We start from the raw sequence: 24406 nt of genomic DNA, 5'->3' as shown, positions 1-24406 counted from the left end.
GGGAGGAAGTTTAGAGAGCAGTACCAGCTTGTGGTGTACACAGTTATATGCACAGAATCACAGAATGGTGGAGGTTGGAAGGGACCTCTAGATACCTCCTGCTGAAACTTGATTCAAGCATCTAGCAGATACCTGGGACACAACAGCTGGACACCAAGAATTTTAACCACATCTCCCTGGATTTTGATACCATCTAACTCAGCCGCAAGTGCTAAGGTGGGTACTGAGGCCTTTGGTATATTTAACCTTGAAGCAAAGCCTCTCTTTGCCTTCTCATTGGGATTTAGATATCCTAGTGCAGAGCATGAGCAGAGGACAACCATCTTACCTGGAAGTTTAACAGCTGCATTCATTACAAATACTAATCTGTAAGAGCCGTCTACACATGATCATGGGAGCAGGAAGCCAGTCACACACAAGACCAAAGGTCACCCACAGCAACAAAACCGAGGCACAACTAGAAAATTCATCCCATAAGGAGTGACCTAGTGAGAGCTACAAGTACTGCACCTTCTCTAGGCAGATCAGACCACAGCAAATCTCCCAGGGTTAACGCCACCAGCTCTAACACCCCCCTTCCTTAGCCATGAGTACATAATAACTATGACAACAGTAATTCCAATGTTTGAATACAGGTTTCACTTCTTATCCAGTCTGAACGAGTGTCCGAGTGTCCTGTGAATAGACACTGAAGACAGCCAGTTTCCCAGCTGCCTGTCCGTTAAACAAATCAGCATTAGACAAACTTTGCATTCACTCAAAATGTTTAGCACTGATTTAACACCTAACAACCATTAATCTTAAACTGTTCTTCAAGGAAGAATATGAAGAATATGCAGGATTTTATGTGCTCTTTGCACAAGGAAATAGAGGGACAAAATAACACAGAGTTTGGCTAGAAATGCTCACAAAGCCAGTGGGGTGTAGGCAGAAACTGAATGCAAGTCCCTGCACTACCAGTCTGGATCATGCCATTTCCTCTGTATCACAGCCAAAGCCCATGTTTAATAAACAGGTTGTCTCAGGTTGCTGCAAGACCTGGGTGAACTGGCACACACTTTTCCCCCTAGGGTTGACATGAAGGAGCAAAAGTTGCAAAGAACAAAACAAAGCTTTGGTTTATTTAGCCAGAGATCTTAATTCCATCTTGCATTTCTGGGTCTCTTATTTTGAAACCTCTCAAGGCCTTTTTTGCAACAGTGCTAAGTACTATGTGACTGCCAGAGCCCTTGAAACATAAAAAAAAGGCCATACCAGGTCAGACCAAAGGTCCGTTTAACCCAGGATTCTGTCTCAAAATACAGCCAATAAGGCATCCCTACGGAGGCCCATAAAAATATGTAAAGTATATAGGGATATTTCCAGCAGAATATGCTGATATACTCTTACAGCCTCTAGCAGTTTGCAGTTTGGATATCTTAATATTCAGTAGCCCTTGAAGGATTTTTTTCTCCTGTGAAGTTGACACTTTCTGAACTTTCACACTCACTGCATCCCTTTGCAAAGAGTTCTGCATATTTATTTAACATTTTGTGAAAAGTACTCCCTTCTGTTCATTTTGAATCCACTTCTTGATAGCCTCATTTGACGTCCTAACTTCTGACTTCAAGAGAGGGAGCAAATGTTCATCCCCTATTTGCCTCTTCCATGATGCTCCTGATCCTACACATCTCTCATTCATCTCCCAGCAATCGCTTTGCAGGCTGAAAAATATCAAATCATTTGAATAATTCCCCATAAAGAAGCCAGCCCAGGCTTTCGACTGTCCTTCTTTCCTTCTCAGTACGTTTTTGAGTTTATGGCATCGATTTTAAGAAAGGAGGCTGTTCACAGTATTTAAGACAGAGCAGACCATGGATTCATATAGTCTCATAATAATGATGTTTGTTTTCTATTCCCTTCAGAATAATTTCTAGCATTCGATTTTCCTCTTTCTTTAATTTTCTTTTATTTTTTTTCCTTTTTACTGCATTGTGAGTACCGTGCTGCATTTCAATAAAACTCTTTCTTTTAACTCCAAAACTTGTCTCTTCAGTGGCAATAACTACTTCTAAGCCCAGTGCTGTGTATGTTAATTTGGGATTGTTTTTCCTTACATGGATTAATTTACATTTATCTAAAATGAACATAATTAGGCCTTTTATTCAGCCTAATCATTCACTTTCATGAAGCCTTTCTTCCATGCTTCACAGTAACCTGATGCGCTTATCACGCTGGACTCTATCAGCTCACCTTGCCACCTCCTTCTCCCCCTTCTTTTCCAGGTCATTTGCAAATATCAGGTGGCCCAGGCCCCGCTACGCACCCAGCAGCCTCCATGGGTGACGTGAGAGGGCTGACCCGTTGTCCCTCGCCCGGGTTTCCTGCTCTTTAACCTATCACTGTGCCTCCAGACCTGCCGAGGGCGCTGGGTTTCTGCACAAGTCTCTCAAGAGGAACATCACCTAAAGCCGCCTGGTGAACAGGCTGTCACTGTGTTTGCTGAGGGAGAGTGAGGCCACGGCCACAGATGGAGGAAGGCTCCAGTCCCAGCTGCAGGCGCCATTTCCATCTTCCCTATTCCTGCCAACTGCAGGAGAGGCAGACCTGGTTCTCCCCTCCTCTCCATCCCAGCTCTTCCTGCTTTTTCCTTCCCCATAGCCAGAACAACACTGGTCTTGGCCCCTCAACCCTGCGGAGGCCAAATGCCCTGCTGGGAGGCCTCGAGTCGCTTCCCAGGTCAAGCACTGGCAGTTCCAGAAGGCACTGCCACAAGCAGGGCAGGTGACACCGTGTGTAAGCAGGCTGAGGAGAGACTTCCCAACATATTTCTATATGATTACATAAATACACTGCTCAGCTCTGCTGTACGATCCACCTCTGCAGTGTGAAAGTCCACTGATTGCCCCCACAGGGGTCAGGTTCCAGTGCACACATAAGCACAGACATATTGATCCATTCTTACCCACCTCGAGTTTCTCTCCCTCTTGAGAAGCCCAAAAGAAGTAAGTACTGACACCAATAACAGCCTTCCTAACATGTGATTTCACTGTAACAGTAGGAATAAGGCAGTACTCAAAAGAAAAAGAAGAAATTTTGGAATAAAACTATTTGTGCCTACTCTAGCTGAATTCTAATCTTCTGGGAGGATACAGCAGTGGGTAGATCTGTATGCCAGGCTGATCCCTGCTAGTTACTACCCAAGGGAGAACCATTTTATCCAGGGAGAGTTCTTCTGTCTTCCTATTTGCTGGGTTTTTGTGACTGTGTTAACCCAAAACTGGGAATGTACTGGGAAACTTGAAGGCCATGTGAATCCATCCTCAACTGCTATCTGCAGACTGCTCTTTGCCAGCTCTAAGGAACCATCCGGATGGGCAAAGTTTATGTGACAGGTTTTGCAGGGGTCCGAACTGGGACGTAACTCCTGTTTGTGGCAGAAGGGCACAACAGCATCATTTGAAGGCAGAGGGAATTAATTGTGTAGTTGGTATTAACGTATGGATGAAACGTGGCTTTAAAAGTTCAAACAGCAACTGTCAGCTGAACAGAGTTGGCACAATGGTGACAAATGAGTTTTGCCATTGTGCTATTTTTACAATATAATACAGATACTGTATAAAAGAACAAATGTTGTGGATATGCTCAATGCCAAACCTAAACCATTGCTAACAGTGTTGTTACGATTTGATTAAAATGTCACCATCATTACTTGCTGAAAAGAGTTTTATTTCTCTCCCCCAGCAAGTGTTTTTATTACTGGAGCTTTACCAGACATGTTTGTGAGAAAGAAAGGTGAAGGAATAACCCAACTCAAATATTTAAAAGCATTTAACCATTCTGGCTCATTGACAACTATACTCTCTCTGATTTTTAAGAGCTGCTGATGCCTCATGGAAAAAAAGAAAAAACTTAGTATTGAAAAACAATTTTGCCAATGTGTCATATTTTCTGTCTTATCCCTTCCTTCGCTCCTCACTAGTAGGAGAATCTACATGAAAACAGAACCTTGATTCTTTAGGTTGAGAAAATTTGGATCTGAGCTCTGCCAAAGCATGTGGGTGTTTGGATACTGTCCATTAAAGAGAGGGATTCAGCTTCGGATCCAGGCTCGGTCTTCGAAGCTCACAATAAGCGCTTACATCCAGGATTTCAGTCTGACCCATCCCTATTACTAAGGAGGCATCTACTGCCCGTCCTGCATATTAAGCTGTAGACTTCTGCAGAGGATCTCATACGTGACCGCTGACGCCAACATCTGCTGCCAAACTACAAGCATAGGGCTCTGCTGCCTTTCCTCGGGGGAGGGAGATTCTGAAAATTTAAGGGAAAAAAAAATCTCTGCTGGAGAGATTGCCTTGAAATTTGTCTCTCAAGTGACAGAACTTTGTAGACTTTAGTGAAATCACACTGACTGTCAGCACAAACAGAACAGCAGAGGCTTTCAGGAAACTTACTGCGACACACAAGGTGCAAGAGACTGGTGTGTGCTATTCTGGTGCAGTCCAATAGCCTATATAGAACAAACCACAAATCAAAAGCTGAAATTTTATAAAGTTTTTTCTTTTTTTCCCTCACATTCAGTGTATTGGAAAAACAGGTTTCAGTTCAGCCACAGAAGTTCCTGCTGCCTTGTAAGCATGGAAAACACAGACCCGACCCAGATCGCTGACTCTGTGAATTACTGTGAGTGGAAGAGGACACATCCACAATTCACCAAGATGCCAAAATGGACATAATTAATAAACAAAAATCACATTCCAGCTTGGCCTTGGCTCTCATAATCCCTGATTTAGCTACCTTGGGCAGAGCCATGAAAATGTTGGCTAGATACTTTCCCTAGGAATGTGCAGGAGGACATGTTCCCACACGACCTTGCCCATCATTTTCTCAAAACACTTCGACCTTCACTGAAATTCAACCCCAGGATTTTGAGGCAGAGCAAGTGAGGAAGACCCGCACGTGGCTTGGAGCCTGCTCCAAGGAAAGCTATCAATCAGTGCACGGTAAATCCACCGATGACTGGGGTATCTGAGGAAGACTGACAGATTTGTGAGCATCCTGGTTTTGTATTTCACTGTTGTCAAGTCACAAGACCAAAAATATACATGTAGCAGAGGATTGAAAAAGCAGAAGTTTGCGAGAGGTGAGCTGACATCAAAAGCACTGGGAGAAAAAAAGGAAAGCACCAGATAGAGCAGCCGCCAGATTTCTGAAGCGTCACCATGCTGATCCCCGTGCACTGTGCAGGATCACATTTCCAGAGGACTTTTTGCATAGGCTTTGAAGAGGCTGCTGAGTTTGAGCAAAAGACCAGAATTTGCCCCCATACCACCATGGTCCCTTCTGCTTAAAACCAGAGATAAGCAATAATTGCCAGGTAAGGTGAAGAAAAAAAAAACAATCAAACCAAACAATTCCAGGACTAATTCTCCACTCTCTTGCACCTCGTGCAGCCATCTGCACCCGGACAAAGCCAATGGGAAGCACTTCCGAGCCACTCACTGCCACGGCACCAGGCACAAGATGGAAGAATCAGGCCCTTTCTTACAGGGGAAAAAAAAAAGAAAAAAGAAAAAGAACCATGTCCTTGATGATGAACGATGAGTGAGATACAGGAGGTGCAATTCAACTCGCCTTTGGAAAGCCGTCAATCTGGAAAGGCTGCCATAAGACAGCAGCTGCTCTTTGTAGAAAAATCTGCTTCTGAGCTCCCAGGGTCCTCAAGCCACAGCCCTGTCAATAACATACGGGGTGCAGGAGATTATGACCAGCTAAGGCCCTGAGTTTCCTTTCTGGGCAAGAATCCCAGCATAACAGATACTTATGCATATTCTGTCCTCATTTTATCTAATTACAAATATCTCTCTAGGGACGGGGAGGGGAATAGAGGTTTGATCACTCGATTTTAGGTCACTTATGCAAGGGATTGCTGGGATATGCATTGATCCAAAGAGTGCTGTAATATTTTTAAAGTTCCCAGCCCTCCAATTTAAAAAAAAAAAAAAAAAAAGTCCTGTTATATGAGGTGTTAAAACTGCCCAATAGGAAAGAATTGAATCACATACTGCCATAAAGCAGTGTAAAGTATACAAAGTATATGGGAATGTTTAAAATGCCAAGAAACTGATTAACCAACGATATCATTTTTCCTAAGCATCATCTGTAAATACATTCTTTCATTCCTATATTATGCATACACACAAATATACATATATTAGGCATACATGTTTTCTCTGAATGGGATCCATAGCAGCATGGGATCCACAGATGCTGTAATCAAAGACGTGATGGAACAAGGAGAAGAGCAAGAGGGTTTATGCCAAAGTAACTCAACATTTCGCTTTGATAAGTTATTGGTGCTGTAGATAGCTATTTCTAATCAATTTAGACTCTCAAAAACACTTGATACAACAATACTTGTGGAAGTAGTAACTATGGAGAAGAGGAGGATTTGTACAAGAGTGCTGATACGCTTGAAAAACCACAGAAAGGTGCTTTGGCACAGGGAATGTGGTAAGAGACAGGAACTGGCTGAAGGGACATTACTCCGGGCGTCCCAGAAAGGCCAGGGCTAGAGATTGGTCTTCTTTAATATTTTCATCAGTGACCTTGGCACAAAAAGCAGGCATACAGATAAAAGTTAGCCAGTGACACGAGTTCAAGGGACATCAAAGGAAATAAGAATATTGGGGAGAGAAAAAATAATTAGGGGTAATTAGTTAGTACAACTTGCAGATAAAACCCTTGAGATGATCAGTTCAATGACAACAAAAGTGCACAAGAAGAAACACAGCAGTATCACAGGGTGGCTTGGAACTACCAGAAGGCCACAGCCACAAGCAATGGCCAAGTACCCCCAGGAGAGGTAGGAACCGGGGCCGCACTGCGGCGGCAGCAACACCGCGACGGGAACACTCGGCACAGCCCTGTCCACGCACGGGCGAGACAGCGGAACGTGAGAGCCCATGCTGGAGCATGGAACTCGAGGCCAAGGCTGAGGCTCTAATGTTGGTGTTGTACCAAGACAGGACACTGGAGAGGAGGACACAGAGGGAGCGGTGCTATTTAAACGATCGACCTCGGGCTGGCACCAATGCAAATGGGTATAAACCGGTCACAAGGAGGTCTAGGCTAGGGATTAAAATGCTATTTCGAGCCATCAGAGCAGTGGGTTCTGGAACTGTCCCAAGGGGCGTAATGGCAACAAACAGTGGGGATTTAAGACAAGGACTTTTCAGTTTATGAAAGGGATTATCTGACATGGTACCAGGGGACTGGACATAAGACCCAGGAACCCTCTTCTAAACCTACACTGCTATTAATTGAGCCTCTGTGGCCAATTTCATCCTTGTTTGCTCATTTGAAAGAACCCACAAAGGAACCAATTAGCATCAACTGGGAAGGGAAGCTTTTGTGATAGAGTTGCCATCCACTAGAAATAGACCCTACACTCTCAAGAAAAGATGTTAAAGCCTCTTGTTTTACCAGACACTCCAGCCCAACCTGGGCTCTGATGGCAGTAGAACAGGCAAGGAGAACAGGCTCAAGTCCTTCTTGCTGCCTCTCCAGTGTTTTGCCAAGAGGCCCTTGTGTCGGTGTGGAAACCATACCTGCAGCTATGGACATGTGGGCAGTGGTCCCTTCAGAGGTGCTCTGCTTCAAAGCCCATGGGCTGGCATCTCCAGGACACTTCAAGTACCCACTACTGACCTGTCCAGTTGTGTTTGCCACCCACCCAGAAGAGACCCTTGGGCTGTCTGGAACACCATGTAAGTACCACTGGATGACTCCATAAGGCCTTTTGGACAAATAAAATCAAAATGCAAAGGAGGTAAAACGACACAAATCAAAAGAAACACCTAGGTTTATCAAAATGTACTCAGACTAAGATTGAAAATTGCATGATGTATAAGAATCAGTGTAAAAAAACCTTAGCACACAATATCTGGGTTTGCCCGTCATGGAAAAAAAAAAAAAAAGAGTATTTATAAAGACAAAAGCAAAAGGCCAAAGTCCTACAGGCCTGAAAATAGACGTGTTGGAGGGAGAAATCTGCTGGGTCCTGATTGATAACCATGCTAGAGGAAAGCTGCTAGAGGAAAGCTGCTTGCAGAAGGAGTCACTGCCCCAAAGCCCTGCTGCAGCAGGAAAGGCACATGTGGCTGCTGGAGCGGGAGATGGGCAGGGTTAATTGACTGGGAAAGTTTAGGAGAGATGGAATTAATGCAAAGAGCTCAGAGCCCAGGCGTACAATTCTGTTACCAAGGGAAAGAAGCATTCAGCTGGAATTGCAATCCATTTTCCGGTCAGAGCCTTTCCCAAAGCCGGCAGGTTCACCCCTCATCTATTCTTCCTCTTCCTCTGTGAAGGTGTATGGGGGGAAGGTAGCTTGTAGAAACAATCTAGGAAAGAGCCTGGCGCCAGCAAGGTGTGTGTTTAGCGGTGAGGAATTCTGAAGACATATCAGGAAACTGCCCTTCCCACTCCAGTATGTTGTGGATAAGCTGGTTCTGGAAACAAAACCGCAAAGTTAATAGCCAGGGAGGAGGGAATTTACTTTGAGATCTGCTCAACAGAATAAATACCTGAAGCAGGTACATTTGCAAGCTAGTGTGCTGAGGAATTGCAAAAGCTACTGCAGAAATGCAGTAAGAATATGGGGAATGAATAAATAAATAAATAAATAAATAAAACAGGCCCAAGCAATTATTTTTTGCAAATTAAACTGTGCTGCCCAGGAAGATATAAAAGACAAACACAAACCACAGACCAGACGGCAGAGATGATCTTATGTAGCGACATGCTGCCAATATTTTGATAAGTAGCACCCACGATCACGTTCCTCTGAGCCTGTGGCTCGGGATTACTCTCCTCAGGAAGGGAGGACAGGATCTGGAAACAAGCTCATTCGTTCTGCTTTTCTAACAAATGGCAAGCTTGCACACGGTTTTAAGGAGCCCTGTAAAATAAATAGAGTCAAACTGTTCTCATGCCAATGACTTCATTGAATTTGATGTATGAATTAAACTGACAACACTGTCTGCTGTGTAGCATGTATGTTTGGAAATGCAAGGAGAGCATATTTGTAACTGCTTGTCACTTGGTGTAAAGCTGGTTCACTTCAGTGGTAAAATGTTTGATTCCCAACAGCGTCTTTATCAGTTCCAGGCAGAAACCACCGCCGTGGCGGCCAGCATGGCGATCCCCAGCACTGAACCCCTTCCCCGAATTAGGCAGACGGTCTCAGCTCAGTCTGCCCCTCTGCCTCCACGGGCCTTGCTTCGCTTTGCCTCTGGAACGGCTGCCAAGGAAGGCCCCTTTCAACATCGCTCACCGACCACCCCAGGCAAGGCAAGGAGCTCCTCTCCCTCTCCTTCTGTGAGTGGTTCACCGTGTGGCCACCACACTGCTAGGAGAAATTCTGTACAGTTGCTTTCTGCTCCAGCTGAAGCAATCTCATTCGGAGGAGTTATTCACAGTAGGCAAAAGGAGTCTTTTGCTGGGAAAGCAGGACTCTCATTTAGACCTGCATTCGTATACAGGAAGTTAACTACATTTTAACAACACCTAATTACATAGGAGCCTCCTTTCCTCAGCCTGCCTTGCCTGAGAGTCATACCTGAGCGGGAGGATAAACTCCCGGCGTGCCCACACCACACGGCGAGTCAGAGGTCAGGTTTAAGTGGCTAAGCTCTGATGTGCCGCGCTGTAACCGCAAGCAGAGCTGCCTTGCCCGGTGCGCTGACGCAGGAGCCCTGCCCTGGGCACAGCACCAAAACGCATCCCCTTCCCTGCCCGCCTTGCTCCAACGTGCTCTGTGCATCCCAGGCAATCCCAGGCCAGAAACCCTTCAAAAGCAGCCTCCCTCCTCCTGTCCGAGGGGCCTGAAATAACCATTTCACTGGGGGAAATGACTCAGGAAGAGCATGCGGGGAAGCAGAGCAACAAACAACAAATAAGGTGGATATAAATCCAGATAAAATATTAAAATCATTAAAGGGTTGCTGCTCCCTGAAGGTTGGAAAAAACGAAGAGAGTTAATTAAAAGCAATCTCCACACACTGCTGAGCCAGCCTGCCCTGATAAATCAACAGCTAGGACGGTGTTGTAGAGGTCAATGGGGGAAAGAGGTTGGGAGGCAGGGGAAAGGCAAGCTAGGAGGAGATAAAACATTTTGCTGAGCCTACCAACAAAAATTGAATCAGAGCTGCTGGAGACAGGAAACTGAGGGAGGAGAGAAGGGCTTTGCACACATCTCCCACCAAAACCTGTTGGTTAGAGGAACGTCTGTTTGCCCCCGGCATCACAGCCGCCTGCCTGACGATGTTGCTCTTCATTTGTACGAGCGTAGCAGCAGAGAGAGGTGACAAGTCCCCGGGGCTCTGTTCTCCCTGTACCATCACATTCCCCTCCACACATTTGACCACTGAGCACCAGCATCACCACACTCAACAGCCAGGCACGTCTTCACCACCTCCGTGGCACAGAAGCACTTCCTAAAAATCAAGGGGTCAGCCCGAGCTGGTAACAGGAGCTGAACCATAGCTGGGGAGAAGCAGCTTGCGGTGGGAGCACTCCAGTCCCCAACCCTTTCCCACCACATCTCACAAACCTCTTCACCTGCACTCGCCCAAATAGAAAGAGTGCTGACCTCTGACTTAAAGCTGTGCCCCTGATTTGGGTCCCCTTTGGACAGAGCATATGCCCTGAGTTGATATTTCACCTCAACGGGCATATGCTGATGAACTGAAAACTGTAAGGATAGAGAGTGCATAAAAAATTGTTTAAAAATACAGACTTCAAAACACCCTTTGGTAGTAGAAAAAGAAAAAAAAAAAAAAAAAAAAAAAAAAAAAAAAAAAAAAACCACAAACAGCAATCCAGGGAAGCCTGTAGACACAAGTGGGCTCATGTTATAATTTCTGATATGGGGCACTGGTGTATAATTTACTTGAACACTCAATAGGAGAGCAACCACAAGCATTATGTATTTTTTATTCATGGTCAAGACCAAAGGAGTTTAGCAGTTAAACAGCTTTCTGAACCACTGTTTCCATTATTCCTTCCCCAGACTGCATATGTTTTAAAGTAACCATAAATATGAAATATATTTGTGCCCATCAGTGACTAACCACAATCTGTCAGGAAACAGCACAGGGGCCAAAATACTTGAAGAGTCACAAATCCATGGATTACTTTCCTCAGGTCTGGACTGCTTTCACAGGAAATGGAAATATGGATATTACTTTTCCCTTGATGAAATAATATTATCTTTGTGTCTTCGTTGTAATTTTCCCAGCAGCACACTTCCCTGGATAGAGAATTATCTGGGATATGACCCCAGCCATTTCTTTTTTTTTTCTCCCAGCTCTGTGACTAAGCACACTGTAGATCCATGAGATTACAAACACAGTAGAAACTGCAAAGTTCCTAGAACCAGATCAAAACTTCCACGGTCCCATGGCATAAAGCACCGAACCAGTGTTCACTCACTCTTCCAAAACCTGAGAAAACACTCACAGATTTTGAGGAAGTAATTTTGTTCCAGCAGGCACAATCTATTTTCCTGCAGTGGGCAGGGAGCCAGCTCACAGCACCCACAGCAGAGGCTCTGCGTTTTGGCAGCAGGAACGTGCCCACATCCCAACAGCTCAAATCCACACTGCTGGCTCATACGGCAGGACAGACCATAGCACAGTCCTTATTTCACTGCTGCACCTGATTTTCTTTGCACCACCCAACCTATTTAGGCTTTTCAGACCCACCAGGCAGGAGCCATCAGACTGTGTGTGTGTGTGTGTGTGTGTGTGTGTGTGTAAAGAATCTAGCACAATGTCTCAACTGAGGTCACCAGGAACTGTTTAAATAGCAACTTAATGATTGCCTCAACCAGGCTGCTTTTTATGACACATGAGGGAACCAAAATGAGGGAGGATCTGGTGGAATCTGGCAGGAGAAGCTGCTATAAATTATGTGGGGCTCCTTTCCTTTGCACACTCTAATTTAATAGGCATGTTCACATTTTATGTTCATTTATTAAATTATCAGAAGCATGGACAACATTATCAAATGTTCACAACACATATTGTTGTATGAATGGAGAGATGATCATCCCTCAGACTGGAACATTTCTTTCACAGTGGACTGCAACTTTAATGAAACTTCCAGATTTTCTCACCAGAAGAATCACATTGGAGCAGCCGGTGTCCCCATGAGCACCTGAGCAGGGGACTTTCTCCCAGCTGCAGCTCAGCAGAACGCAGAATCAGTGACTCAGGCTTTGGCGAGCACATGCTGCTGATCACAGCCACCCAGCACGCACTCAGCTTCGCCCGGCGCAGCCCTGCGCTTGCTGCTCACTGACTCCCTGGAAGCCCTCCCCTCGGATAGTTCCGGGCAGACAGGAGCGGGGACTGCAGGAATGGGGGTCACCTGCCAACCGAGCTGCACGTGGACAGCTCCTGCCATTCTGCATGGGGGGACATGCTGCCGTGAGGAAGATACTGCCAGCAGCTGTGAAGATCCTGCATTACTCCGTTCTCAGACATCTGCTGGGGATCTCTCACTAAAATGTGCTCTGCTGGGAAATAAACAATATATAACAGTTAAACAACTAAAGAATGTATCCTGTTTCTAAAAGTTTTGGCTACTATAGAAAAGCAAGAACTGTAAATATTCAGTTTTCAAGCACTCACTTATGCTGTTTATGTTACATATCACTCATTTTAGACAGTTTCTCTTCTCTCTGAAAGGAAAATCACTTTCTGCTTCTCGTACACTAGTCCAGTCCAGTGTAATTGGGTTTGCTTCACAAACTGCAGAGAAGTCTTTAAAAAAAGTCACCTGAAAAAACATTGTTAAAAAATTAAGACAAGATTTTAAAGTATGCTTTCTACCAGACGGTGTTTAGCGAGATGGCTTTCCCTGAAAGAAAGACAAAAGCGCAGATTGGGACCTATGCTACAGAAGCAATTAACGCAGCCGAGCCTGTACACGCTGGGCAAGACTTGCAGGCAAAGACAAAAGAGCCGCTCAGTCAGTCCTAACGAAGCCCTCAGCAGCGGCCTCGAGCGACGTTGCCTTGGTGCCGCTTCTCTGCACGTGGGAGGATGTCACCTGGACCAGGGACTCCTCAGATCAGAGGGCTGTCTGTCCATGGGAAAAAGAAACCCGGCTTCCAAAGCAGATTCATTCTCCTCCTGCAAGTCCTCGGGGATAAACAATGAGGGATGGTTATTGCTCAAGGCAACATCACATAGAGACAACACAGCGATGAGCCCAGAATAAATACCAAGATAGTAAAATTGATCTACCAAGCAAAGAAATTCAGCTCTGACATGAAAGACAATCCAGGGGAAGAAAACATCAGCCTGAGCAAAAGGCAATTCTAAAAACCATGTTATTCCCAGACAATGGACACCTTGGGATGCCTCATTTCCGGATAAGAGAGGAATGGCTGGCTGTCACGAATTGCAAGAGGCAGATGCACAAGCTGGACAAAGTCTGGGGTTTAGAGCAACCTCAGAACACAATGCTTGTGCTTTTAAGACATCAGGCTGCACAGGGGCTCAGCCAGGTTGCCTGTACCACCATTCACCGTGACTTTAACTACAAACATACCATGTTCCATGCTGTGTTCTGCACTTCTGCATGGTCTGGGTAAATTACTCCCCATCTGACACTGTGACATCAGGATCCCAGTCTATTGGATATGTGCTTGCCTTCAAATTATTTCACCCCCACAAAGATCAGATCTTTGGACCTTTGTATTCACCTTATTCCCCATCTGAGTTAGCTCAATATTACTTTCACACACCATAAATAGCATGTTTGAAAACTCTTTTTTTCAGTGACATCTTTGTGACACAAGCTCCATCCATCCATACAACCAGCTGGACTGTGAAAGACTAAAGCACCAACAAAACAGGATTACAAAAGCACGACAACAGCTAATCATGCACAAGTTACTCATGCACCCAAACAAATCGCTGCAACTAGCAACATATCAGACACTGCCCTGTCCAAACCAGCATATCCTCAGGTCTTCGTATCTTGGCTTCCCCCCAAACAACTTTGGGGTTTATGCCCATGTTTCCCTGTATACATAAAACAACATTCATTCCACATTTTCTCTGAGGCTGGTGGTGGGGTATAGAAAAAAATACGTTGCTTTTGGTCTGAAATGTGTCACACTTCAGCTCATTTATATTTTTAAGTGACTTCAGCACCACACTAGACACTTCACAGAAATTTTGATAAGTGATTGAATGAGTTCAACTCTATTAAACAGAAGGGAATTTCCTTTTGCAAAGCCACATTAAAATCACCTTTGCATCACTTGGAAGCATTGGGCTGGTGACCTAACTGCCCATCTATTTTATCGCTTGCACCTGCTGGAAGAGACATTGTGCACGATGCTTCCACTTTATCATTAGAAATCAGCAACCGGACACCTACACTGCAGCATCCAAAATGAAAAAAAAGAACAGTCTTTGTTAGCACTTGGTCATCACTCGGGGTTGATTCAAGGAAGGATGAGGGGATGCAGAACCCCAAGTGCCAGTGCAGGTTGCAGCAGAGCTGCAGAACTGCCTTCACCAGCGGGCAGCCCATGGGCCACCCTGCATGACAGAGATGTGGGCGCAGACCCTTTCTCCACTACTAGGTGTCTCACGCCACGGATTTCATCACAGCAAGAATGGCCAACTGGGAGCCCAGGGACCCAGAGCTGCTCTTGGGGCACATTTTGATGTCCCACAGCAAGAGGGACACTGAGCACTGCCAAGTGGTTGCAGGGGAAGCACTGCAGACACGGAACAGGCCTGGCAAGGTTTGCAAGGTCGGCTCTGGCATCGCGTGCGCAGGATTACACTGATCTGGTCCCCAAACACTTGGCTGGGAATGAAAGTCCCCAACCATCCCAAAGTTGTCCAACAACATCAACAGCAAGTAAGCAACTTAGCCTAGGTCTCTCAGTGGGTCCTTCTGTGGCAGGCACAGTCTTAAGCAAAAGAAACGGAAATGACCAGCGCTGGTACTCACAGGCCAAACTACTTGACGGGAACAGCTTCACTTGCAAACAACAGGCAGAGAGCTACAACACAAGGGAATCTCACACACAAAAAAGGCAACAGCCTAACATATGTTCCAGTTAGTGTGTTTAATTGACAATCTGAAATAAAAGTCAGCTGCGGGAGTAAAGACAAGAAGGGGTAGGGGAATCAGCTCTTCTGCTAGATAAGACTTGGTGAATTACAAGATCTTAATTACATTAAATGCATTATGGTACCATATGCACATCACTAATAAGGTAGAGATGGAGGAAATGTGACTAAACATTAGGACTGCAAGTTGAATTGCTGAATTCTAGACTTGGACTTTGAATTAGAAAGTTTCTAACCACTTTTTCTAAGTTTAGCCATCTACAAAACAAAGGCAATAATCCTTTCTCCATGAGGACGTTGAGAGGTTTAATTAATTAATGTTTACAAACTCCATTGAGATTTCTGACATTTTAAGTCACTCGCAATACTTTTTTAAACCGCATTAGTTTCCTTTACTGCATTGCCCAAGTTTCTCTGTATTAAGGTATCCAAAAAAGAAAATGGAAAGTAAAACTATACAGGCTGCTGGGAAAAAAAACAAACAGAAACTTATCATTTCAAGCCCACTACTATCCCATCTATCTGAATATTGCTTTTTTTTTTTTTTTTTTTTTTTTTAATTCTTACAGACCAAGAAGAATGTGTTTATCCAGACACCTACTGCCCTTCCCTTGCAGATCTGTGGGGGTTTTGCCTTTAGCACCATTTTGGGACACAACAAGGTACTAAATGGCAGAAACACTGGCCAGTTGTGTCAGACTGGCTGGACCAACAGAGGAGGTGAAGAGGGATGGAAGATGGAAGGGATGAAGAAATGTCCTCATTCATCCCGTTCAGCCAGTGAGGAAAGCGGGAGCTGCAGAGAAGGAGGCAAGCTGGGGGTCAGGAGTTGCCCGTCACTCCTAGGGGACTCCCTGGCCGGAAGCCCACTCCGGCTAAGGCATTCCCATGGATGCTTGGGCACACTGGCATCCATTATCCCGACGGGACCAGCCTAGCGTGAACAGGGCCACATAGGAGTCCAGGTGCGAGAGAGAAACTGCATTTTGGCCACACTCAAATGCCCAGCGCACGCAGGACGCTGCGCGGTACCAGAGCCAGGATTTTCTCCCTGCCTCACATGGTCCCCCACCTCGGAGGGAAACCTTTGTGCGGCCGCCTTCTGTAGGGGGCGTCTGTGGGTTTAGAGATACAATCCCCACGCACACAGAGGAAATGCAAATGTCATTCAGCTCCCTTTCATTGTCAGGAAGGACACATGAGGATAAAACCCCGTGCACTGCCTCTCTCCCCCTTTTACGTGTCCTGCTGCTGCTTTTGTCCTAATTTACCCCGTGCACAATGGAGTTACGTGGGCATGGTTTCCCCAGCAGCAACTTCGGGGAATAAATGTGAATTAGAAAAAGCCTTCTCGGCGGAGTTGCTAAGAGCAAGCGCCGCCGGGGTGAGGCGGGCAGCGCGCAGCCCGCGCGGCGCAGGTGAGCGGCGGCCCCGGCGCCCGCAGAAGTTGCTCTCGAGCGGGGCGGCCCGCGGCCCTCGCCGGGGTGGCCCGGGCTCCCCGGGCACCCCCGTGGCGGCCGCGGCTTGGGCCAAGGCGCTGCGCGGCCGCGGGGCGAGGGAAAGCCGAGGATTTCCTCCGGGAGGGAGGGGGCAGGAGGGGGGAGAAACGTGTCAGCAGCGCCGGGAGCCCGAGGCTTTCCTGCCCTCCGCATCGCCGGCAGGATTCCCTGGAAAAACCGTCAAGTGTTTTTCCAACTCCGGCCGTAGAGAGTTGAGTCGAGGAAAAAAAAAGAAAAAAAAAAGAAATCTCGCAGCGCAGAACTCGTCCCGAAAAACTCAAACGTATAAAAACACTCACTCGGCGAGGCCAGAAAGTGCAAATGAAGCGTCCCCGCCAGGTACCCCGCTTGCCCGCTGCACTAGCGAGCGCGCTGCCCCCGATAGCTGAAAAGTCGTTTTGAAAAGGTTAAGACAGCTCCTCTCCCCACGTACCAAATGCCAAATCCCACTCTCCCTAATGCCTGGCGGGATTAGCGGTGTGCGCTGCAGATCACAAGGAAAACAGAGGACGCGATCCAGGGGAAAGCGGCTCCCGCGCGGCGCGGCGCCCGGAGGCTCCTGCGGCGGCGGCACCTGCCCCGCGCTGCGCCCGTGCGGAGCCCGCCCGCCCGCCGAGGAGCCGCCGCCAACTCTGTCCGCGCTCTGCGAGGCGAGGCCCGGGAGCCTCCGCGCTTCCTGCCCCGCGCCATTCATCGAAGGCGCCCGGTGCCGCCACGGCCGCCGCTCGCCCGGGCGCGCGCGCACGCCCCGAGCGCCGGTGCTGCTCGGTGCATCGCTCCGGAGCGACGAGCCGCTTCTCCCCCTTCCCGGACTCATCCCAACTCCGCAGAGGTTTGCAAAAGAAAGGAAAAGGGAAAAAAAAACCCCACAATCACAGAACACAGCCCGCAAGCGCGGCGGCCGGAGCGCCCAGAGAGCGGGCGGGCGGGCGGGCGAGCGGGCGCTGGCGCCGCGGCCGCTCCGTCCCGCTCGGCCCCGGAGCCGGGCGGTGCGCGCAGACCGCGGGCTGCCCCGGCCGCGCGGCACCACCGCTCCCGCCGCCGCTCCGCGCTCCCCCGCAGCCAATTAAGCGCGGTGCAAGGAAAAAAAAAAAAAGTATTTTTTTTCCTGTTAATTTGGAGCGCCCCACGTTTAGGTGTTGCACAAAATAAAGCGATCGGCGCGGAGAGAAAGGAGGGCGGGAGGAGCGATCGGCGCGGAGGCTGGAGGCACCTGGCTCGGGCTGGCAGCCAGCGTCGGGAAGGCGCCTTTTTTTCATATTTAAACCACGCGGAATATGTACATTTTTGATTCCTACTTACGCTTTCAGGGGGTTGTGAATGACAGTCGCCATTTTGCTACAATGTAACAGAATATTGTGCCTCGGAGTTCTAAAGGTTCGCTCAGGGGAAGCGCGCGGCCAATGGGCGCGCGGGATTCCGGCGCGCCGCCCAATGGGCGCGCGGGGGCGGGGCCGCCGCGCCGCCGGTTATTAGGGGAGCTGTCAAAGCCCAGAGGTCACTCCCTGGCGCTGGGGCTGCGAGCGAGCAGGTCTTAAAGGGGCAGCGCGCGGCGCGGTGGCCGCTTCCCGGTACTTGTTGGGCTCTTCCCTGCGGGAAAGGCGGAGCGCGGCGGGGCGAGCCCGGCGCCTTCCTCGTTCCCCAGGCGGCGACCTCGCGCTCACGTGCGCGGGGTGGCCGTGCGCCGCTTGGCAGGAAAACAGCGCGTCGCGGACGCGCGGGCTCCCGTTCCCTGCCCTTTTCCCCGCGCCGCTCTCCCGCCGCGCCCGCTCCCGCCGGGCAGCGCCTCCCGCGGAGTCTCTGCCCGCCGGGCAGCGGCTCCCGCGGCCGCGCACCGGTTACATAACGCCGCGCTCCCGCCGCCTGCCTCTTCCCTTCCCCGGGGAGCGACTCGCGAGGCGGCCCCTGCCCCGGCGTGCCCGGAGCTGGCGCCGCGAGCGCTGGGCGGGAAGGGCAGGAGGGAAGCGCCCGGGCTCGCGCTGCGCGGGGCACCCGCTCGCCCCGCGATGGGCTGCGCGGAGGCTGCGCTGGAGAGCAGGCGGGGTGGAGCCGCAGCCCCTTCCCGGCGGAGCAGCAAACTCAGGAAGTCGGCGCCTACCTGCGGCTAATTAAAGGCGCTTGCAAATGAATTATGTAGCATGACTTAAGGGATTCAAGAAGTGCCAATCCTGATCTCACTGCAACTCAGAGGCAAATCCATTAAATTCATGAAATTACAGCAGCATGAGTTTGGCATAAACAAGAGCAGAAGCAAACTAAGAAGTTTTCTTTTTGTCTGTAAGAGTTGTCAGGTAGCACTTTTCTCTCTCCCAAAGCTCTTCCCTTCAGGTACACTCTAGCTCTCAAAAAGAGAGAAGAGAGGGGAAAAAAAACTCCCTTCTTTACATTTACATAAACAGAAGAAACTCAGCTCAAGACAGTTAAAATAAAGGAGAATAAAGAACCAATTATTCAGCAGTTACTGAATAAATGGATGCAAGTACTTGTGTTCATTAAGACAGGTCTCAGAATTGGAAACAGTAGTCTTGCTAGCTAAGAGCTGAATTTAAGAGGACCAAGAGTATTAAAACTTCTCCGTCTTTTAATTGTTTATCAAAACAAAACTTTCTAATAAAGTAGAAAAGAATGTAGAGTAGAAAAGAATGGGAGATGCAGATCAGACAAGAAAATGATGAGATAGAGAGAACAGGGGAAAGAGCACTGCATCAGCTTCCCATTCACTGTGGTTTTACCACAAGTCTGGAAAAGTTAAATCTTCTCAGATTTGTCCAGCACCTCTCTTCCCAACACTGGTAGCTCTGGCTGCTAGGTCAGCCTTGCTGATGTGCCAAGTGTATATCCCTGGAGGGAATCCTCTCTTCCTTCAAAGCAGCCTAAGCCATTTGGTTCCAAATACTGCTTAGGAGAAATAAGCTTTCTGTAGGATGGAGAGTTGCCAGGACATTGAGATATATCCCAAAACACAATTCTGGGAAGCAATCTTTAAGAATGTTTCCATTATCATATTACATTATGTTATATAATATAGCAGTAGCCCAGGTGACACTGAATATTCCTACAGATCCTCCTGCGTGGTACTCTCACACTGCTCCCAGGAAAAGCTACCCCCAGACAAGCTTTCATAAGGGCATGGTTGATGCACCCCAAAGAGAAAGGAACAGGTTGGTGTGCACCTGAACTAGGGACCCCGGATGTCCTCTTTCCCTAAGATTGCATCCTACAGCCCACACTGCTCACAGATAGTCTCCCCTAGTCTAAATATCAAGAAAACAGTACTCCACAGTGCATTACACAGTGACAAGTATGAACTACTGCTATAGCAAAGGATTTGTTCAGATACAGCTTCAAGAACAGGTACCACAAAATGATAATATTTTAGACTGGAGGGAAAAAAAATGTAGCAAACTGATTTAACTCTAGGTGTAAGGAATTACTCTGCTCTTTTGGCTACCTCATATCCACACTGATACTAACACCCAGCAGGATTTGTATTTGTGGCCCTGAGAACCTTCACAAAAAAATGATCACCTTATTTGTATCACCTTATACCATAGAGTGCTTAATCTTAGCCTAAAGACATATATCAAACACCTCTATTAGGAGGATTCTTCATTTCACTTTCCTCTGTGTCTTGCTATTCACCTGATAGTATACATCAAATAAATTTTAGCACTTGGTGTAGGAGGAGCGATACTTATTTGTGGAACAGTGACAACTATGCCGCTCACAAAAGAAAAAAAAAGGTCTAGAATACTATCACACTGTAGAACTGGAGGCAGACCTGAGCTACTGAGAGAAAACAGCACCAAAATTCAACCAAGCTCTAGAAAGCCTTGATATACCCTAGCGTAAAATGGTGACATTTTTAGAGAAGTAGAAAAAAAAGCTGTGTGAGGTCATTTTTAGAAGTTTAATGAGTCCCTGTGGTCCTGTACACTTCGATATATAGGCCCATTCTTGCTCTGCAGGCAAAGAGCTCTTGGTGTAGCTTGGCAAGGAGTATATTACAAAAATGAGATTAAAACACACCCACGCTCCCTTGCTGCAGACAGCAGACATCGGGCCTTTATCAGCTACCAGCAACGGCAACAAAGAGGGAAAACAGCCACAGATGAGCTGCTTCTCCTGCTCAGAGCCAGAGCGGTGCCAGGAGCAGCGGGCAGCAGCACTGCCTCCTCCAGAGGAATCTCCAGGAAGATGAAGGACAGAGCTGCCACCTCAGAACAGCAGGAAGTCTGATGCATGATAACCAAGACATCAGCTCTGCTCATCTAGCTACATTATTTTCATATACAGTGCTTCATGTAGAACTCTACAACATTTAGATTACTGGTTTAGCTGTTAAAAAAAAAAAAAAAGCATGCAAATATGAAGCACTGAGTGGCATCCTGTTTGTAATGACCTACATAACTGATTCAGCACTCACTCTTTGTGAGTGTGGGGACCATCACAAACCTTTGCTAATAAAACTTTTATACCACACCATGGAGGGCTCCATTTTCACATGCACACCGCTCCATCAACCACTGATCATTTATAAACTTTTTTCCTGTTCCTTTTTATTCTGTTTTCAGGTAAGGCACTAATGAGTACTGTTACTGCTGATTTACATCACACATAGCCAAACACATCCAAAACACCCAGTTACCTATACACTAAGCCCCAAGCTTTGGATTTTTACATTCCTATCTAGCTGCTGATACTTTTATTCAGACCTAGCTGAAATATAAGAAGGAGGCTACAGGAAAATAAAAATCCTGCTAAAATATTTATCTGTAAAAGTTTAGGTAGACATATATTTAATGAAAGGTTCCAACTGTTTGGGCAGCCAACATTTCAATTTAAAAAGGAAGGGTAGATTTTGACATAAAATTTTTACATGAAAATCTACAGCAGTAACACAAACCCTAAACATTCTGGTTCTATGGGGCTAGGGAGAGTAGGGCTTTTAAAGGTAGAACCCATAGCCTCATATCAAGCCTGGTATATGGATCTGCAACTTGTCTCTATCCAAGTGAAAAAAAAAAAACTAATGTAGTTTCTTTCCCTTATATTGTAAAGTGTCATGTCTCATGGATCATACTACTACTCTTCTGATCTACCCCTATTTCAAACATTTTTATGACCTATGTAATGCAAGTGAATTGCTATTTTCTATGAGGTGTAAAAAATATTGCTGCTCACCCTCCAAAGCCTTATTTTTCTGAGGATCCTTGGCTGTGAAGGAATTTTACCCTGTATTTATAGTTCCTCTTTTGTCTTGTTAAGTTTTAATGTACAATTTTGTTTTCCAGAGGGAGGAAAGATTAGGTTTTTACTTACCCATACCTCAACTCCTGTGAATTGGAAAGTGAAACAGACACTGGCATGAGAACAGCTTGTCCAATTCTGCAATGGAGGAAAATGCGAAAGAAATAGTTGTTAGTCTACCAGAAGTCACATTTTTTTTAGCTTTAATATTCCCAGGTACATCTAGTAATATCCTACTGTATTTGGTTAAAATATATTAATATCCAAAGGACTAGTTTCATGTAAGGTGTAAGAACAACAGCACGCTCTGTAACAGAAGCTCTCTTAACCTTGGGTTAGAGCAAAACAGGGCCCCATATTCACAGATATCATGCCACAGATTTGAAATCTTAACCCTTTTACTCATTTAAAGCTTTGCAGGCATCTCTCACGCACTGTTTCTCATCAGCCCTTCCCCTCATTTTCTTTGATCTTTACCAATAGCTGCGTTAGCTGAAAGAGGAGGGAACGGTATCAGTGTCAACGTTACACACTCAACACCAGCCCTCTCCAGACACAGCGCTAAAATCTTACGCAGTCAGCACAACAAAGATAACTGTGGAGCTACGCAGAGTGCGAATCAGTGACACCAACTTACCCTTTCCAATTTTGGGACTGTCTTCTTAGAAGGTGACCTGGGTTTTTACTAATTGTCTTTTAGCAAAATTCCCCTCTATAACTATAGCAACAATTTTGGGATACTTTTAGACTTCCTTAATGTCAGGCCTGATGCTTACTTTGTATTCACAATTCAATTTGCGATTGCATTAGACCTGAATTACATCCATGCTATACATCCCCTTACATTTCCTATATTACATGGGGTCTAGGCTCAAGCCCCTTTATTTTCAAATGGAGTGTTCAAAGACATACAGGACATACATTTGGTCCTTAATGTGAAATTTCCAAAAGTCTGGGGAGAGAAAGTTGTTTCCTGATCCAGGTTCTGCTTTAAATCTGTCTTCACTTTAATAAACTGTTGCAAATCAGTAATATTTAGTGTGGTTGCCTGAAATTTCTTTATGTCACTCTGTATTTTTCATAAAATTCCCTCAACAATAGAAAACAGCCTTAAGAACAAACTGCCTGAAGAGGACGATACAAATCCTCATGGCAGCCAGCAGGAGAGATAGGAATCTAATAATATAGACACAGGCTCTCGGGGACACACATATGCCAGCTCTTGCTCTCTTCTCCTCTCTGTGAGAGCAGGCCCGGTTATAACACAGATGGAATAAAGCTACAGGGATACAGAGGCATTATCCCAAACCATCTGAGACAATGCCAGAATACTTCCCATCTCATCTATTCCTTGCATGGGGTAAGAAACAGCTTCCAAGGTCTCTTGCATCTTGGTTGGAGCAGCTGGTGTATATTAGGACATGCCTACATGGGCAGAGGAATTGGCAGAGGGCAGAGAAATTAACTCTGAGGAAAACACCAGCTGCCGTATTCATCCACAGGAGGAGTTAATTCTGAATTTTGCTGTTGATATGAATAACTTCACCTTTCCTTCATTGCAAATGGGATCACCCCAGAGAAAGGAATGCATATTACACAGTGACTATACGCTGATTCCACTGTGGCAACATTTTTTAATAGAGTAGGCAGAGGTGAGCTACGCAGACATGGCTTAAGAGTAACATGTTATTTTCTTTTGGTATTTCCTCGTTTAGAATATGTATTTCAGTTTTCATGAGGCTAAGGGGACAAAGCTATCATAAGTAGGCAAAAACAAGTTGCTTTTGTAGCACATCCAGAAGTTATATAGTATAAAATAAATCCACTCTATTCTTTTAATTCTATTGACAATCAAATTCAGCTGTTACATTTCCAATATATTTCAATATATTCAATATGCAATATATTCAATAGTTTCATTTCAAGATGCTTTCACCTCTCTCTTCCGCATAAATAGAAACAAATGACTGTGCTGGGCCTTTTGATTTTTTCCCTTTCATTCTGTTTTCATTCCGTGACTTTCAAAACAACTTGAAAAAGTTAAAATAAGTCCAGCAAGTTTAACCTTGCTAATCTATAACTCAAAATATCTTCCACTTCTACAAAGTTAAGAGAAAGGCAAATAAAAACCAATAAGGCTGAAGTGGAAAGAAAAAAACTTCAACCACAGTTTGCAGCAAATGAAGGGATACGAAGGCACTAACTCATTTTATTGCCCCTGATTGGCCAAATGGGAGGAAAATGGAACAGGCAGCATGCGAGTGAGATCCCTTTCACTGGAATACCTCTGCCAAGGGTGGAGTGTAGCTCTTGGTTTCACTTTGTTTCCTTCTCTCAGGGTGGAGTTGCTCTGCTGCTAGCTGACAGACACCTTCTCCAGAGGCAGAGGCCAGGCGCTGGTGCTGGAGGAGGCGTTGCCCAGAAGGCGCCCAGCGCCCGTCGCAGCAGCTCAGCCTCCTCTCTGACCTCCTGCAGCAGCCGAGGCTCTTGCTCCCGTGCATAGGCCTTTGC

The 24406-nt window shown here is 46.4% G+C and overlaps 1 protein-coding gene across 2 annotated transcripts in view; it reads right to left on the bottom strand.

The window, feature by feature from the left end:
• DPF3 (double PHD fingers 3) overlaps positions 1-17975 on the bottom strand; it is a 161875-nt gene extending 143900 nt beyond the window's left edge. For both annotated transcript variants that reach the window (XM_026038608.1, XM_026038609.1), the window contains exon 1: positions 17948-17975. The gene's annotated coding sequence lies outside the window, so the exon portion shown is untranslated. The remainder of the gene's footprint in view (positions 1-17947) is intronic.
• Positions 17976-24406: the final 6431 nt, after the last annotated feature.

The sequence above is a fragment of the Nothoprocta perdicaria genome, unplaced genomic scaffold (assembly GCF_003342845.1).
Source record: "Nothoprocta perdicaria isolate Ctin4 unplaced genomic scaffold, notPer1 scaffold_213, whole genome shotgun sequence".
NCBI lineage: Eukaryota > Metazoa > Chordata > Aves > Tinamiformes > Tinamidae > Nothoprocta > Nothoprocta perdicaria.
This window is presented reverse-complemented; position numbering and strand designations above follow the sequence as displayed.